This window comes from Mytilus galloprovincialis, chromosome 1, assembly GCF_965363235.1.
Source record: "Mytilus galloprovincialis chromosome 1, xbMytGall1.hap1.1, whole genome shotgun sequence".
Lineage (NCBI taxonomy): Eukaryota > Metazoa > Mollusca > Bivalvia > Mytilida > Mytilidae > Mytilus > Mytilus galloprovincialis.
Window position 1 is genome coordinate 31453403 of NC_134838.1, and position 17222 is coordinate 31470624.

Below are 17222 nucleotides of genomic sequence, written 5' to 3' on the forward strand. Positions count from 1 at the left end.
AGCAAAAGATATGAGTTGCTATCTCCGTGTATCGAGAAGACTTGCTTCTAAGGATTTTCTTATTCCAGGCATAAATAAGCTTAGCCGTATTTGGAACTACTTTTTGGAATTTTGGGTCATCAATGATCTTCAACTTTGTACTTGTTAAGCTTTCTAACTATTTCGATCTGAGCGTCACTGGTGAGTCTTTTGTTGAAGAAACGCGCGTCTGGCGTAAATAGCCTGGTACCTTTGATAACTATTCTACAACTCTTCTTTCTTTTTGAAAGGGAAAGTTTTGTGTCCATTAAATTCAACCCTACACTGATGTTAAGGTTAACCACTGCATCGTCAATGAATTTGTGTTTCTAATGTTTACCTAAACTTTACGGTAAATGTGAAGATTGCGACCATATTGAAACACACGGGTAGTATGCTCGTCAAACAATCTAAGTTGATCAGTATCAAAATAAAAAGGGGAAGAAAGATACCAGGTGGACAGTCAAACTCACAAATCGAAAATAAACTGACAACGCCATGGCTAAAATGAAAAAGACAAACAGACTAACAATAGTACACATAAAACAACATAGAAGACTAAAGAATAAGCAACACGAACCCCACCAAAAACTAGGAGTGATCTCAGGTGTTCCGTAATGGTAAGTAACTTAATGATGATTGTGTCATTATTGTTTTTCTTTCCTGTTTGGTGCAGCTGTTGTTGATTTGCTTACCTCTGTTGTTCTGTATATTTATTGTTCTAGTTTTAAACAAAGTTTACAGAGGACCAGTCAAAGTAAGTGTAGTTATTGTCAACTTGCTTTTTATGCAAAATGGACGCGCAGCTTGAATATTGTATACTTCTTTTATCTTTATTAAAGTATTTTATTATATTTATACGAATTTAGTTTTGTATTATCCAATCAAGACTTGACAGCCTTAATTTTTTTATCATTTCATCGCCTTTAGAAGACAAGCCTGCGCGAACACGTCATCACGTTGTCTAAAGTCCTCTACTTAAGAAAATTGACCGTTTTGGGGTACATTAATATCAAAACTTATTTTCGACAGACATGTTTTCTTTATAGGAATACTAAAGTTTTTTTGTAATTTTCTCGTTGTGTTTAAGGCCCACTGTTGGCCTTCGTCTGTTTTCTGATCTTTAGACGGATTGTTGTCTCTTAGACACATTCCCAATTTTCCATTCTAAATGTTATAATTGATTTTAGAACCAATTTATTTTGATATCATACAATGCAGAATAAGTTGTTGATTTCAGATATACCGTATATCAAGACCAAACGTTTGAAAAGATGAAATGTGAATCATTTGAGAAAAATCAACAAAAGGAACATTCAGAGAAAAGCCAAAACCATAAAAGGTCAACTTTGCGTAGTGAAGTTGAAACTTTAGCTTTAGCATATATTTGTATCTACAAAGCTAATATGCGAATGGTTTGATAATAATTCTAAAGAACACATAGAGAAAAGGAAATACCAGCTTTGGCTGGGGAAGTTGAGAACTTTTTTCTAGCATATCTACATAGTTATATAAACATGAAAATATTATTGAGGTACACTTTATAATTAAATTATAAATACGACTAATGATATTTTAAAGCACATTTTGTCTTTCTACCCATTTCTTAGTAAAATGAAAGTTTGCAATGGTATACGTATCTAATTAACAATTAATGTTATCGCATAAGATTAATGAATCCTAATGGACCATACGGTACTCTTTAAAGAAATTATGTCTGCATCAATGAAAACAACACCGAAGATAGATAGATTTAATGTTCATTGAGTTCCTCCCATGTGACATATGACTAGCTAGTTACGTCACGTTATGCGACACTCTGAAAAATATTTGATTAAATATATACAATTTGAAATGAAGTGAGATAATTCATACCGTTATTTGAAATTCATGTTAAAGCAGCACTTTCGTAAGCTAAAACAGAAAAAAATAACCTAACTGTTAAAATGAAGTTGGTTTTATTTTGGGATTATGTATTACATTATTTGGAGCTCACGTTTTTGCAGCAGTAGCTTTAGCTAAAACTGGACAATTAGCCAAAAACAAATTTTTCAGGTTAGCATTTTTTCTTATCCTAAATGATGCCCTTATGATGGTTGAGTATGCGTGGCATACAATTTTAATGAACACGTACGACTTTTATACTGAGGGTCCACACCAAGACCAGTGTCTAGTACTCCTACATCTCATCCCTGCATCAATCCTATCTTCTCTCTGGATGACATTTTCTATGTGCCTCCAAAGGATAAATGCGACTGTGGTAGTATCAAAACGAGTTTTAACTATTTTGACGAGTACTATTGCTATAGGTCTAGGATTTCTGTTTTCTCACGTTTATTTCTTAAGCCGCTGTGTTTTGGAATTTATCCGAAAAGTTCAACGTGTTCAATTTCCATGTGCACCAAATTATAATACACAGAAAAGGTTTCTCCTGTTTGCAGATACTCCGAATGCCTTATTTGTGACATTTATAGCATGCAGTTATCTAGTTTTAATTTTCAGAATATTTCGCAAACGAAAACCTATGAATGGAACCAAGGGTTTGAGTGAATTACAGATTCAACAGGAAAGGAAGGCAGCATTACGAATTCACTATAACATGATTACTCTTAGTTGTATCATTATCGTAACAGTAGTTTCAATTTTCCCCCGAACTAGCTACGGTCTTTATATCAACTTTACTGGTACTATCGATGATGACATCGTCAGAGCCCTTAACAATTTGCTTTTGCTCAATCCTTTGGTGGATCCTATCATCTATATTTTCAGAATCAAAGAAGTACGCTGCCAATTGATATTCAGATGTCGATCAAACAAAACGACACCTTTGGGATTACCGATGAAGTCAGCAAATGTAACTACATCTACATAAAGGACTATAGTTAGTGGCTTGGCTACTATAACCAAATAAAGAACAACCACATGGACACTTTATAACTAAAAGTTGTTTTATCATTTGTATGTTTTGTATTGTATCTTTGCGTTAAAATATAAACCTGTTATGTTGTGTTACTATAAATTCCTGGTTTTTGGAATAAAAAATACTTAGAAATTACATTCAATACACCTCTATGTTTACTAAAATCACAGCAGCATAACCAATTAATGTATCTTTTTCCAAATGCTAAACATGTTTATTCTTTATTGATAGCGAAAAATGACCCTCAGATTTAAAGGGGTTTTTATGTTTAGTCTTGTTTTTTTCTTCATTTTTTACAACATATTTGTTTGTAATTTTGGATTATATATTTGGACTCTGCACATAACATGAAATGCTGTTGATCTGTTAGGAAAGTATTCCACGTAGAAACAGTAAGCAATTTATCATCAGTGTCTTCGTCTGTCACGTGGTCAACGACAGTTTCAAATGAGTAAACGTCATTCAGTCAAACAAGCTCCGGTAACACGACTATATCCACCACCAACATTCATGGTATGGTGCGGTACGGTACGATATGTAAGATAGTATGGGACATGCATAATGATAATGAAATTGGTTTTATATTTCAAAGAAACCTCAACTTACACCACCAAAAGCAATACAAAAGATTTTGGGATCAACGTTAGATCTTCAACAAGAGATACACATACATTAAATCATTCCATGCCTAGATTTCACGACGACCGACATTGTAACTATTGAAAAAGCTTCATAAGAAACGTGTTTACCAAAATGTATAAGAAGTTGATTAAATTTCATCGTATTGACACGTGTTTTTGAATAGCCTCTTCATTCACAATGAGACGAAAAGTAGTAAGCCAAAGGCACAACAAATAATCAACTCACTATGAATGACACTAAGGATGTTTTATGATATGTAATTGGGAATGAATTTTTCTAAAACAATCATAATGAGATAAACAACAAATTTCTCAAAAAGGCAGTATTTTCATATTCATATCAGGCATCTGTCCGGAAATTATTGAAATCTGTTTCTCCAACTTTTTGTCGACCGGACTCTGTGATTTAAGTTAACCAAATAAAGAAAAAGGCGAAAGACAGGCATTTTTTATTTCTTCATTTGGTAGAACAATGTCAATAGTTTCAAAAAATGTATCACTCAAAAGGATCGAAATTCATAGTTCGAACCAAATCTTGTAGAAAATATTTTATCTTTTTTTTCAATATCTTATTGAAGATAAATACAAAGTAAAATAACAAAAATACCGAACACTTAGAAGAATTAAAAACATAATCTGTAATTAAATGGCAAAACCAAGAGCTAAAAACATTGCCATGGAAACACTAAAAGAAACGATTTTAACTTCTGAAAAATCAAATCTATGACATATAGTGTTTACATATATATCACAATTCAAGCAGTTGGCTTAATGTATAACAAAACAATTAAATCACAAATATACTGAACTCCGAGGAAAATAAAAAAAAAAAGCGGATAGTCCCTAATCAAATTCAAAAATCAGCAGCTCAAACATATCAATCGAATTGATAACATAACATAAAGCAAGAAATAGAAGGTGAATAAGAATTGTTTGGTTTGATTTTAATTCAATTTTTTAACTGTGAAGTGCCTCATGAGACTAATCATCGAATTTGTAATAGACAATTTTCGTATTACCCAGTTTTAGGTCCGGTTTCTACAAATTTTCGTCAGGCATATCCAACTAAGTCGGACATCACGTGACTTTTGTGACGTATACTAACCGCCATTTTGTATTATATTGCCCCATATAAAATGCATAGGTGCTTCAATAAAGTTTAATTTTCTCATTAACCTGACCCGTTTTCTAACTTTTGCAAATCAATCCTTGATATTCAAGCATATTTCTATCAAACATTGTTGGTCCTAACAGTTTAATTTTTGATTAAATTCGGTCAAATGAGAATCGTAAAAACATTACTTTTTCTCGTCATTTCTCCGTTGACTCAATGCTAAATTACCGATACCCATGTCTACTTGTACAACAAATAAAGAAATTCCGTTAATAAAAATAAAACTTTGCAAATCGATTAAGTATATTCAAACATATATCTGGCGAAAAATACTATTTGAAACAGTTTAATTTCTGGGCAATTTCGGTCAAAAATTGATTTAAAAAAGTGAATATTTCGGGATTTTTCAAAATGGCGGATGATGTATATGGAAATGTTGCATCAAATCAAGGATTTGTATAGTAAGACCTTCCTTGATTAAATTTAATTTTTTATGTAGAATTTTTAATGTTTCTGTTATTTCTTTGGTGATATTTCGATATGATTGATTTCAAAATTTCTTGATAAAAAAATCATATTTTAAGAGTGACACGGGAACATTTTATTTTGATGATATCCAAGATATATACTGTTACCAGAAAATAGTAAACAATAAAATTTTCTCTGCTTTTTTTAAAGGCGTTTTTCCTGTTTTCTGTATAATTTATCTTTTTTTAGAAATATATTTATACTTTCCTTTTAGAACCAAAAAATATTTACGTCCCAAGACAGAAAAAAATCCAAACAATTATAATAGATAAATATTCTATACCTTCAAAATCCCATCACTTGACGACCAGGTGAACTCTGACTTGGGTTGTAATGTTACATAACAATATATTGTCAGGTAGACGTGCAAACCAAAAGCAACCAGGTGACATTAAACATCCTGTGTATACATGCATGTATTACCAGAGTTAGAATTTTGTGATATACAAAAGTTTTCATACAAATATATCTTCTCTTCCCCGTGTCAAATTAGAAGAAGAATGTATCATAATAAACTTTTAGATAATATGAACAATATAAAACTATTTCTTTAAAAAAAATATTTTTGCTTCAAAAGATACACAAATTAATATTTATGTTTCTATAATTATATATTTTAAAGAAATATTTGGATTCAAATTCTAATTTAAATGGATTTGTTTTATTTCGTAGTAAAATTAAACAAGATTTCATTGAATACGATTTTATTAATTTTTTTTATTAATCTAATATTTTAAAGAAAATCCAGGCATTCAATAAATTGATATAAAGTTAAAAATGTTATTGTATACATTTCAACATAGACATATACTAGTATACAATTGCTCTGATTTCAACAACATTGTCTACACGATAATATTTATCGACAGAGTTATCGGGCCTGAATAGGACTGATATAGTTGGGTATGTTTCCTACTCTGTGGTAGGGCACCCTGGTACTCTGTCAATTACGAGAAACCAAAAAAAGTAAAATCAAATATATGATAGGTGCAGTTTTGGAAAAAATTTACTATTTTCCGATGATTTAAACATTTATAAAAAGCATTTAAACAGTTAACTTCCCTCCAAATTGTACCGATCGAAATCTTAAATTAACTTATTTACGTTGCTCTTGCTTGACTGAGTACCAGGATGTCCTACCAAAGAGAAGGTAACGTGTCAAAAACATAAGAAGTCAAAAGTCGGTAATATGAAAATGGACTATCAAATGATCGATTCGACGGTTCCCGCATGTGGAGCTAGATTTGAGATATCCTTGATTATTTTAGGAACGAGTAATCATTATTTTGTTTTGTATTATATACGGTGTATTGTTAAATGTGGTTTTACAAAAACGAAGATGTGTTATGATTACCAATGAGACAACTCTCCACAAGAGACCAAAATGACACAGAAATTAATACTTATAGTTAACCGTACGTACAGCCTTCGACAACGAGCATAGCCCATACCACATATTCAGCGATAAAAGACCCCGAAATGACAATGTACTAGTACAACAATTCAAACGAGAAAACTTACGGCCTTATTTAATTTGTCAGTTTGTCTTCGACTCATCAATTTCATGTCCCTTTGAAGTCTTCCACCTCGTCTCTGTTTACAAAAATACCCAGAACATTTAATTTAAATTGATAGTAGCAACACAAACTGAAATCAATGCGTTTGCGATATACCGTACAGTTAGAATGTGTAATTTCCCACTTCATAGTCGACGTTGATTTTTTCAATAGCATTATCTTAATATTAACAGTCGGGTATTTATGTATTGGTCAACGCTCTCGCCTCGTATACCTTCAAAATAAATAGCTGTCATATTTTCACATCATAACAGACTGAGAAAATAATTGACGGTTATTATGATATGGATGCGTGAAAATATTGTAAATCGTGCACAGAAGACTAAATTAAGTTTATGATATATACATGCATTGGTTCAAGAATTGAATAAACTTTATTTTTTACCAGTCACTCGTTTCACATGTCTTTAAATAAATATTTTTACAGGATGCATTTTACACATAAAAAATTGCATACTATAATACCTAAAAAGATTTTGTGAGTAGTCAAAATTTACCTTTAAACGATAGTATTGACTTTTGATGTACAAAAATAGGCAGATTGGAAATATTTTCACTTTATTTACTGACTACATAAGTTTGGGATTAACTGTGATTTATATAGTCCAATGACAGTGAAAAATGCTTTATTTTTGTTATGATATATATAAGAATTTTACCTGCCTTAGCCGTGCGTAAAATGTTTTTTTTTACAATTTCTCTTCGAAAAATTACTTGATTAATGGAATAAAACACGTTATATGTAAACCTTATCTTTTTTTCTCCACAATAGGCTTTTAAAAGTTATCAAAGGTACCAGGATTATAATTTAGTACGCCAGACGCGCGTTTCGTCTACATAAGACTTATCAGTGACGCTCATTTAAAATATAATATATCAACTTGTATTTTGCGAAAATTTTGTGAAAATAGAATAAGTGGCAATTCTCACTTTCATACCTTAACTTTTATTGATAAAACATACTATTGACTCGTCCAGTATTCAGTTTGAAGGTCAATTTAATTACCGTACACATTCATGCACTATCTGATAAATCAATAGTCATGTTTGAAAAGCATAAACAGTTTTTACTTTAATCCAATCAAACTGCATCAGATTCAATAAAAAATGACCAGCCCTCCTTAGAAAATTAAAAAAGATACACTGGGTAGGGAGAACATGTCATATATTTCATGGTCATTATTTTGCAATAACGAATAAAAATTTGTTAACTAAAAGATTTGCAATAATTTCATAAACATGTCATTCTGTATTGGTATAGTTTTTGGATCTTTCATTTGCGTATTAAAAGCTTAAGAAAGTTTGGGCTTCAACAGTCTGCATAATTTTGACATTATACAGAAAATTTGTCTTTTTATTTAATTAGATGTTTCACAAATTAACGCGACTACAAAGTAAAACCATTTCTTAAAACACTGCGTTGGAATGAACAGTGGTAAAGCAAACATCAAATTCCCTCACAAAATGTTATTTTTACAAACTATAGAACCTTCGGTCATTATTCAAATGTCTTAAATGGTATTCAAATAGTTTGGAATGTTTCAGCTATATTTCATGGATACTGAACTTACAAACCATTGTATTCCAGTGTGGTATAAATTCGCGTCAGTCGAGTTAAGTTAATACTATAGTGAACACTGATCAGATGAACAATTTTAATCATTTCTTTTTTTTTAATTTTTTTTAATTTTTTTTAATCCATTTTATATAGTTGTTGTGTAAAAGATTTTACTTTGTACACTACATGATTTGTACAGGGTTTTTGTTCACGTTATAAATGTATTGCACATACATGTTTGCACCAGTTGATAAAACTTTATCTTGTAAAATTCATCAGCTTAATTTCTAAAATTCATATTTATATGCTTCAACTTAACATGTAATTCAATTTCTTGGTCCTTAAACTGAAAACAAGGGCACCCGAATGATTTAAATCATATTTCTATATTTCTCCTTATACCTAAATCAAATCCATGAAAAGACTTTTCGTGTTCTTATAAAGTTGTTTTTTATCTGTATCAATGCTCAGTATAAGACTGTATCATGTGGCCATTAAAATATGGTAGGAATATGCTGTCTTATAAAAGAAGAAGATGTGGTATGATTGACAAGAGACCAAAATGACACAAAAAGTAACAATTATAGGTAACCGTACGGCCTTCAATAATGAGCAAAGCCCATACTTATAAAAGTCACCTATAAAAGGCCCCGAAATGGCTATGTAAAACAATTCAAACTAGAAAACTCATGGCCTAATTTATTTTAAAAAAACAAACGAAAAATAAATACACATAAACAAACAACAACCATTGAATTGCAGGCTCTTTGTCGGTTGTCCCTATGACTATTCCAATTAAAAAAAAACAAACCCTTTTTGAATAGTCCAATAATGTATTCAACTGTAAACATCCCCCCCCCCCCCCGTCAAAATGTGGAAAATCTTTATTTATGGTAGAAGTTATGTATAGTAATTGCAATGAATATTCGGAAGTTGTGTATTGTCTACTGTTTGTTTGAAAATTCGGGACAACGATTTATTTCCAGTTTGATTTTTTCAAAACATGTGCAGTTCAGTTTACGATGAATATGTTGGCTCTACTGTGAGCCAAAATAGTGTCCTCCTAAAAATAGTCCAACTGGACATTTTTTTTTTACGAAAAAGGTATTATAAATATCTAAATGTGTCCGATGCTGTGAAAAAGTGTCCATTCAATTGCACATAATTTCATGATAAAATACTATTAAATTCCGTCCTGTAAGGGTTGATTTCTTATAAGAGGAGTATTTTCACCGTTAAAAGTGTCCTTTACAGGGAAATAATAAAAAGTGCCTTTCTATGAAGGACACTTTTTCATATGAAATACAAGGACACGATTTCATGGCTAAATATCGTCCGGACAATATGTCATAATAACATTAAGTCCGTGGACACAATTTATTGTGAGAAAGTTCTGGCGGATATAATTTTATTGCGGACAATATTGAATCCTTTATCTAAAGTGCATAGCTTTTATTGTTGAGTGTAATTGCATTGAAAGACCAACGTCCATAGTTAATTTTTTATTTTTTGGTTTTATGTATGTATAAGACTAATGATCTCTAATTGTCTCTTTTGAATCTTCGCATTCTTTATAATAATAGCGTCAGCCGACAGGTGCTAATCAAAATTATAGTTGGTAATCGCATACTTATATATAATTATTCCGATTGAATTCAACATAATCAGCTTAGTGTTTCATAATCGTTAATACGGTTCTATATAAAAGAATAAAATCTGCATAGATAAAAAGAACACAAAAATCAAATCATGTTAAAATATGTTCAATATGTCCCTCCCATATGACGTATATAATTGTCTACAAACATCACAATAAAGGGTCGTGCAAGGGCTGTATAGCCAGTCAAGGTCGTTAAATAAAGGCAACAGTAGTATACCGCTGTTCAAAACTCATAAATCCATGGACAAATAACAAAATCGGGGTAACAAACTAAAACCGAGGGAAAAGCATTAAATATAAGAGGAGAACAACGACATAACACTAAAATGTAACACACATAGACAAAATCCCACGAGAATAACAAATATAACATATATAAATAACATCAAAACCAAATACATGAATTTGGGATAGACAAGTACCGTGACACGTCTTATCGCAATGTGAATTTACACTAAAAAATAAGAGAAAACAAACGACACAACGTTATAATGTAATACACACAGAAACGAACTATGATATAACAATGGCCATATTCCTGACTTGGTACAGGGCATTTTAAAACTTCCATTTGACAATAAAAGGATGTTGTATGAGAGAGACCATCCGAGTATAAACTGTTATAACAATCAGACAATTTAAATGAAGTAGATTATGCATACCATTATTATTTGGAGTTTACGTCATGTGTGTAGCAGATGCTTCAGCTTAGCACAATAAAAGCAAAACAGAAAAACCTTAACTTTCTAAAATGAAGTGGGGTTTTATTCCCGGATTATGCGTAACATTATTTGGAGTTCATAGTTTTGCAGCAGCAGCGTTAGCTAAGACTGGACAATTAGCAAAAAACAGATTTTTTAGTCTAGCTTTTTTTCTTATCATTATTGACGCGTGTATGATGATTGAGTATGCGTGGCAAACAATTATAATGAACAAGAACGACTTTTATACTGAGGGTCCACACCAAGACCAGTGTCTAGTGCTCATGCATCTTTTACCTGCATCAATCTTATCGTCTCTCTTTATGACCCTTTCAATGTGCCTTCAAAGGTTAAATGCGACATTCAGATCACCAAAACGAATATTGAATATTTTAACGAGTAATATTGCTATAGGACTCGGATTTCTGTTTTCACATGTTTATTTTTTATGTCGCTGTGCATTCGAATTTAACAAAAAAATGAAACGTGTACAATTTCCAATTTAATACAGAGAAAAGCTATCTCCTTTTTTGTAGATGTTATGAATGCCTTATCCGTTACATTGATAGCATTTTGTTATAGCATTGTTATTTCTAGAATAGTTCGGACTCGTCAGTAGGTAAATGGAGAACAGGGCTTGAGTGAATTAAAAATTCAGCAGGAAAGAAAGCGGCTTTGCAAATTTACTGTAATATGATTACCCTTACTTGTATCATTATCGTAACAGCTTGTTCGATTTTTCCCAGAACCCTCTACGGTCTGCATGCTAACATTACTTGAACTATCAATGACAACGTCGTCAGAGCAAATAACAACTTGCTTCTGCTCAATCCTTTGGTAGACCCCTTCATCTACATTTTCAGAATCGAAGAAGTACGCTGCCAGTTGATATGCAGTTGTCGATCAAACAGAATGACACCATTAACATTAACGACGCAATCAGCAACTACGCGTACATTGAGGATAACAACAATCGCATAGAAACTAGCCAAAACAAAATTCTTCATTCTGATATTTTTATGTAAAATAGAGAATGAAAACGGGGAATGTGTAAAAGAGACAACAACTCGACCATAAAATAGAGAACAGCAGAAGGTCATCAACAGGTTTTCAATGCAGCGAGAGGCGTCCTTCAGCTGGTCCCTTAACAAATATATATATATACTAGTTCAGTGATAATTAACGCCAAACTAAACTCCAAATTATACACAAGAAACTAAAATTAAAAATAATATAAGACTAACAAAGGCCAGACGCTCCTGACTTGGGACAGGCGCAAATAATATGTACATTACTGTGTTCAATGATCTATCAAATTGTTGTTCTTTTCGTCTAATATGTACAGACATTTAAATCAATATGTTTTAATATTCGACTATGAAAGTCTGAGTTTGAGATTTTGGAAAATAATATCGTCGTACTCATGACTCGTCAAACAATGTCAATTTGTTATAACAGTATTACAGTCCGACTTAATGAATGTATTATGCACCATTATAAAGTGAAACCATCCGAATCGTGCTCAGAGACATCACACACTAGAAAAACTGTATGGTAGGTTAAGTAACTATAGGATATCGATTATAATGTATGATAATGGCGATATATATGTTAAATAAAGAAAAGAACATTACCACAAAAAGCAAAAAACAGCCATCGTGAAGTCAAAATAAGGTCTACAACAATTGATACGTATATCTACACTTAATCGTATACAGAATATAAAAAAAAAAATGTCCATTTATAATAAATTTTGTTTGAATATTATTCTGTCACAAACAAAAATCGTTGTTTAAAAAAGTTCCCATAGTACATTAAATAAACCTATCTGTCCGATATAGGCATTTAGTTCTAATTTTTATATAACGACATGTGTTTCTGAAAAGTCCCCTTTTGCATTATGAAACAAGAGACAGTAATCAAACGACCTTAAAATATCGCAACAAAAGACATCTTAAGTTGTACGGAGGCTCACAACAATAGAGAGGTGTTTTAAAAGGATGAAAAACTTAAAATCGTACAGATTTTTAAAGTGAAAACATCTATTAATACAGACTTAAAAAAACATTGGCAATTCGAATACATTAAAAATGTAAGAGCACCAAACTGAAAGTTACCAAAAAAAAAAAAAAAAACAAGAACAAAATCTGCAACTTTTGGGAAATTGCTATCTTAGCCTTTTTACAATCATAATACATTTTTTTCTCAAATTATAAAATCTATATGTCAACTCAATTACGCAAAGTTGACCAGGAGGGTATTCGCTTTCTTTTATGGCCCTTTTAGTACTAAAGTATCCAATTTTTAATTTATCTTTGACTCTAAATTGATTTGATCGTTCCTGATAAAGACTCATCAATAAAACATGTCGGATGCACTACTTACTGTTAAACAGTTATAACAGGTTATTTTGATATTCTTCATAAAATATTTAGTATACAATCGGTGGCACGGCCAGGAAGATTTCACCCCAGTTTTTATTGTATTTGTTTTAACAAGACGGAACCGTATAAAATTTGAGTGTAATATAATCTAAATAACAAAATGACAATGTTCTTGCATAAGGTAGAAATAATATTATGCTCAATGCATTGCTGTTGAAGTCAACTTTGATACAGAAAAGTCATCTAGAATCAAGGCAAATAAGTTTGTTGGGAAGGAGGTATAACAGTATTTTTACCTTTGTTCGATATAAAAAAAATCAGTTTGGATAGTTCTATTCATTTTACGAAGATACTGAATTATAAAAGTGATAAGATTAAGGTGTAAATAAAAGCAACACTAGTATACCGGTGTTCAAAAAGTCATTAAATGATTGAGAGAAAACAAATCCGGGTTACAAACCAAAACCGAGGAAAATATAAAACTATAAGAGGAAAACAGAGGAACAACAGGTACACCAAAGTGCAACAAAACTATTTGATAACAACTGCAATACATATGATTTTATTTTATATGTAACACGAACGTACGTCAGTGATATATTACCATATCAAGTTCTATCATGTTACCCGTTTTGCCTATTTTGTTACCGATAGCTGTATTGCGTCGGTAAATGCTAAATTGCGAAGATTGAAACGTTATAACCTTTAAATGAGTTCAAACAACGAAACATTTCCTTATATGTACAACTTTAAGGATGCACTTAGGTGAGGTTTTGGAATTTGTGTGAAATGTTCGGACTCCTTTGTGTTTTCCATACAATACAATGTAAAATATTTTGCCTTATAACACCCATTTATTTTTTTCATACAAGACTTAATAGCTCATGAAAGGTCATTTACCAAAATTTTAGAAGATTCTTGATTTTCTTTCTTTTGTTTTGAGACCAAAATAATACCAGTGCAAATATAAAATAAAAGTCCGAGACAGCCTTTTCCCGCCATATTTTTAATCTGAAATATCTGGAAAAGGAGGTCCATTACCTATCAATATTTTTATCTTATTTTTATCCTAAATGGATGCTTTACCTGCTTATAGTATCAACTTTAAATTCTTAATTTATTAATTTTCACCTAACCTCACCTAAGTACATCCTTAAGTAATTTTAAACTTTTTAAAGACGTTTCTGTCAAATATTGCCTATCATGTAGCTTTAACCATATTAACAGGATAGACAAATATCTTCATTTATGAATGCTGTTCTTAAATAGCTACTCCCTTAAATGAATTAATAATGCTTTTTTTCTGTTGTGATTTTGATTTCCAACAGGTTATTGCACTTTTTACAAGTATGATATTGATGTAATTAATAAATAAGTTGTCAATACAATGGAACTTGATGAAGCGATAATGTTTTTCTTTTGTTATTTTGGTTTCCAACAGGTTATTGAACTTTTTACAAGTATGATATTGATGTAATGATAAATATGTCGGTAACAGCATAGAAATGACAAAAGGGTACTCTCTAATTGTTTCAATTAATGTCTTGAAATTTCTTTTCTCTACACTGTTATGCAATAAATTTGCTGCGTTAAATTTTTAGGTTGCTTTGTGCTTTTGAAATCTACACAATCAGGTCTATCAACTAGAGGCTCTCAAAACCTGCGTCGCTCACCTCACTCTAGTTGGGTTTTTGAAATCAAATATAAAAAGATAAAAATCATAACAGCTAGATACTTAAATAATGATTGAGGCCAAATTTGGTTTAGTATTGATCCCGTAATTTAATAATAAATCCTGGTGGCCATCTTGAACAGTAAATCAGCAACAATGTAGCAACACTTCATCAGCTACCTCATAAGGAACATGTATGACAGGTTTAGTTTCATTCAAGGCAGTGGTTCTCTAATAGAAGACATTTGTATGTATTTCCCCTAGGGCCCAAAAATAAACTAAGTCCCCCGCTGCTGGCCATCTTGGATGATGAATTGACAACAATGTAACAACATTATGTCAGTACATCATAAGAAACATTCGTGCTATGTTTGTTTTCATTCCATTCAGTGGTTCTCTAAAAGAAGACATTTGTATGTATTTCCCATAGGGTCCTGTGATAAACTAAGTCCCCTGCTGGCGGCCACCTAAGATGATGGATTGGCTACAAAGTAACAACACTTAGTTATCACCTCATAAGGAACATTCGTGCTATGTTGAGTTCTATTCCATGCAGTTGTTCTCTTAAAGACGACATATGTATGTTTTTCCCATAGGGTCCTATGTTAAACTAAGTCCCCTGCTAGCGGCAAACCGGGACCTGGGTTTTCCCGGGCGGGTTATACTTTGCCACCCCTTACCGAAATAGGTGATAATGAAATCACTTGTTTAAGTAGCACCCTTGACTGGTGATAATGGACTTCATAGTCATACTAAACTTAAGTTAGAATTATACACAAGAATCTATAATTGAAAAGCATACAAGACTAAAAAAGGGCAGACGGATCCTGACTTGGGACCCTAGAGAATTTAAGCATTACAAATGTAATTATAAGAGCCTCAATGAACAGGAACAACACTAATACATAAAGATTTTTTAGACATGAAGTCTTTTTGCTTCATTCTATATGTCAAAATTTTAAAGCAATAATATTATACCTATTTGTATTTGTTTTTATTTCAGCTTGATTCCAATCTTTGGCAATGGCTAATACAAGAAGAGGCAAAGCATACATGTATATTTACAATACATGATTCTCTGTAGCAATTGGATTGTCTATTCACCCCTATAGTTCCACAACAACAATGAAACTCTAGACTACTACATGTATGATGTTATGAAGATATTTACATATACCTATATGTACATCTACATATATGATCAATTTTGAAGACTGTTTATGCCAGGTCTTATCATGGCGACTAGTACAACAAGTTTTGATTCAGCTTTCTGACAGGAATTATTTATAAACTTGCCAGCAGTTACAACAAATGAATAATATTAATTGAGTTAAAAAAATTAGGCTCATTCGGACAGTGAGGTGATTTTTTATGCGTATTGAAGTAGACATTAAACATGTTAAACGTTTCGAATTGATATCGAATTATGTGTAAATGCAGCATTGATTTATTTAAGAATTTGTTGGAATTTTTGTTTTGCCAAAGATGAAAGAGTTAAAAAGAGAGGCATGTATATAGGTGTGTTGTTTTGGTAGCATCAACAATGTATTACAAAAATGTAGTTTGTGATTTTGTGATTAGGTCTAGTTTATGGGAGGTCAATGATATTTGGTAAGCAGTTGTGTTAGCATAGGTATATCTCATTACCAGAATATTTAGCCCCACCCCCTTTGTCATGGTCTATTGACTCTGAAACTTAGTTTACATGTATTAGTTTTTGATTAGGTCAGTTATTGGGAACCACTAGTGAATGGTCAATGATATTTGGTGTGCAGTTGTATAAACTTCGTCACTTTTAATTTCTATTAAGGATATTTGGCCCTGCCCCTCAATTATCCTCTTTTTACTTGGATACTTATGTTACTTTCATAAAGCTTTTGATTATTTTACTATGAAGGAAACCAATCGTCATAAGTCAATGATGATTGCCATGCAGGTGAAGAAGCATTAGTACATCTCAGTTCCATAGAGAATATTTGGTCCCTACCCCCTCAGCCATATGCATGATCTATTGACTTTGAACTTTTAACTAGTTTACTTGAATTACATGTAGTTTGTTATTATTATAATTACAATGTATGTCAGTTTAAGATACCAGTAATCTTAGGTCAAAGCCATTTGGTATGCAAACATATTGGTATTTAAAAGTTTCATTTCCATGGATATTATATAACCCCAGCCTCTCATTATTGTTCATTGAATGACTTAGAAATCAGATATGTGTTAAGGTTTGTTTAAAGGGGATAACTTATGAAAAGTCAATGTTATTTGGTAAGCAGTTGTATAAGTGTTGGCACATCTTATTTCCATAGGGATTGTTCAGCCCTAAACAATCAGTCATGGATCATTGTCTTTGAATACATTTTACATGTTAATGCATTTTTATTGTAATTGTATTATTTGCATTATTAAAATAACAAATAGGCGAAACGTGTCTCTGCATTAACAG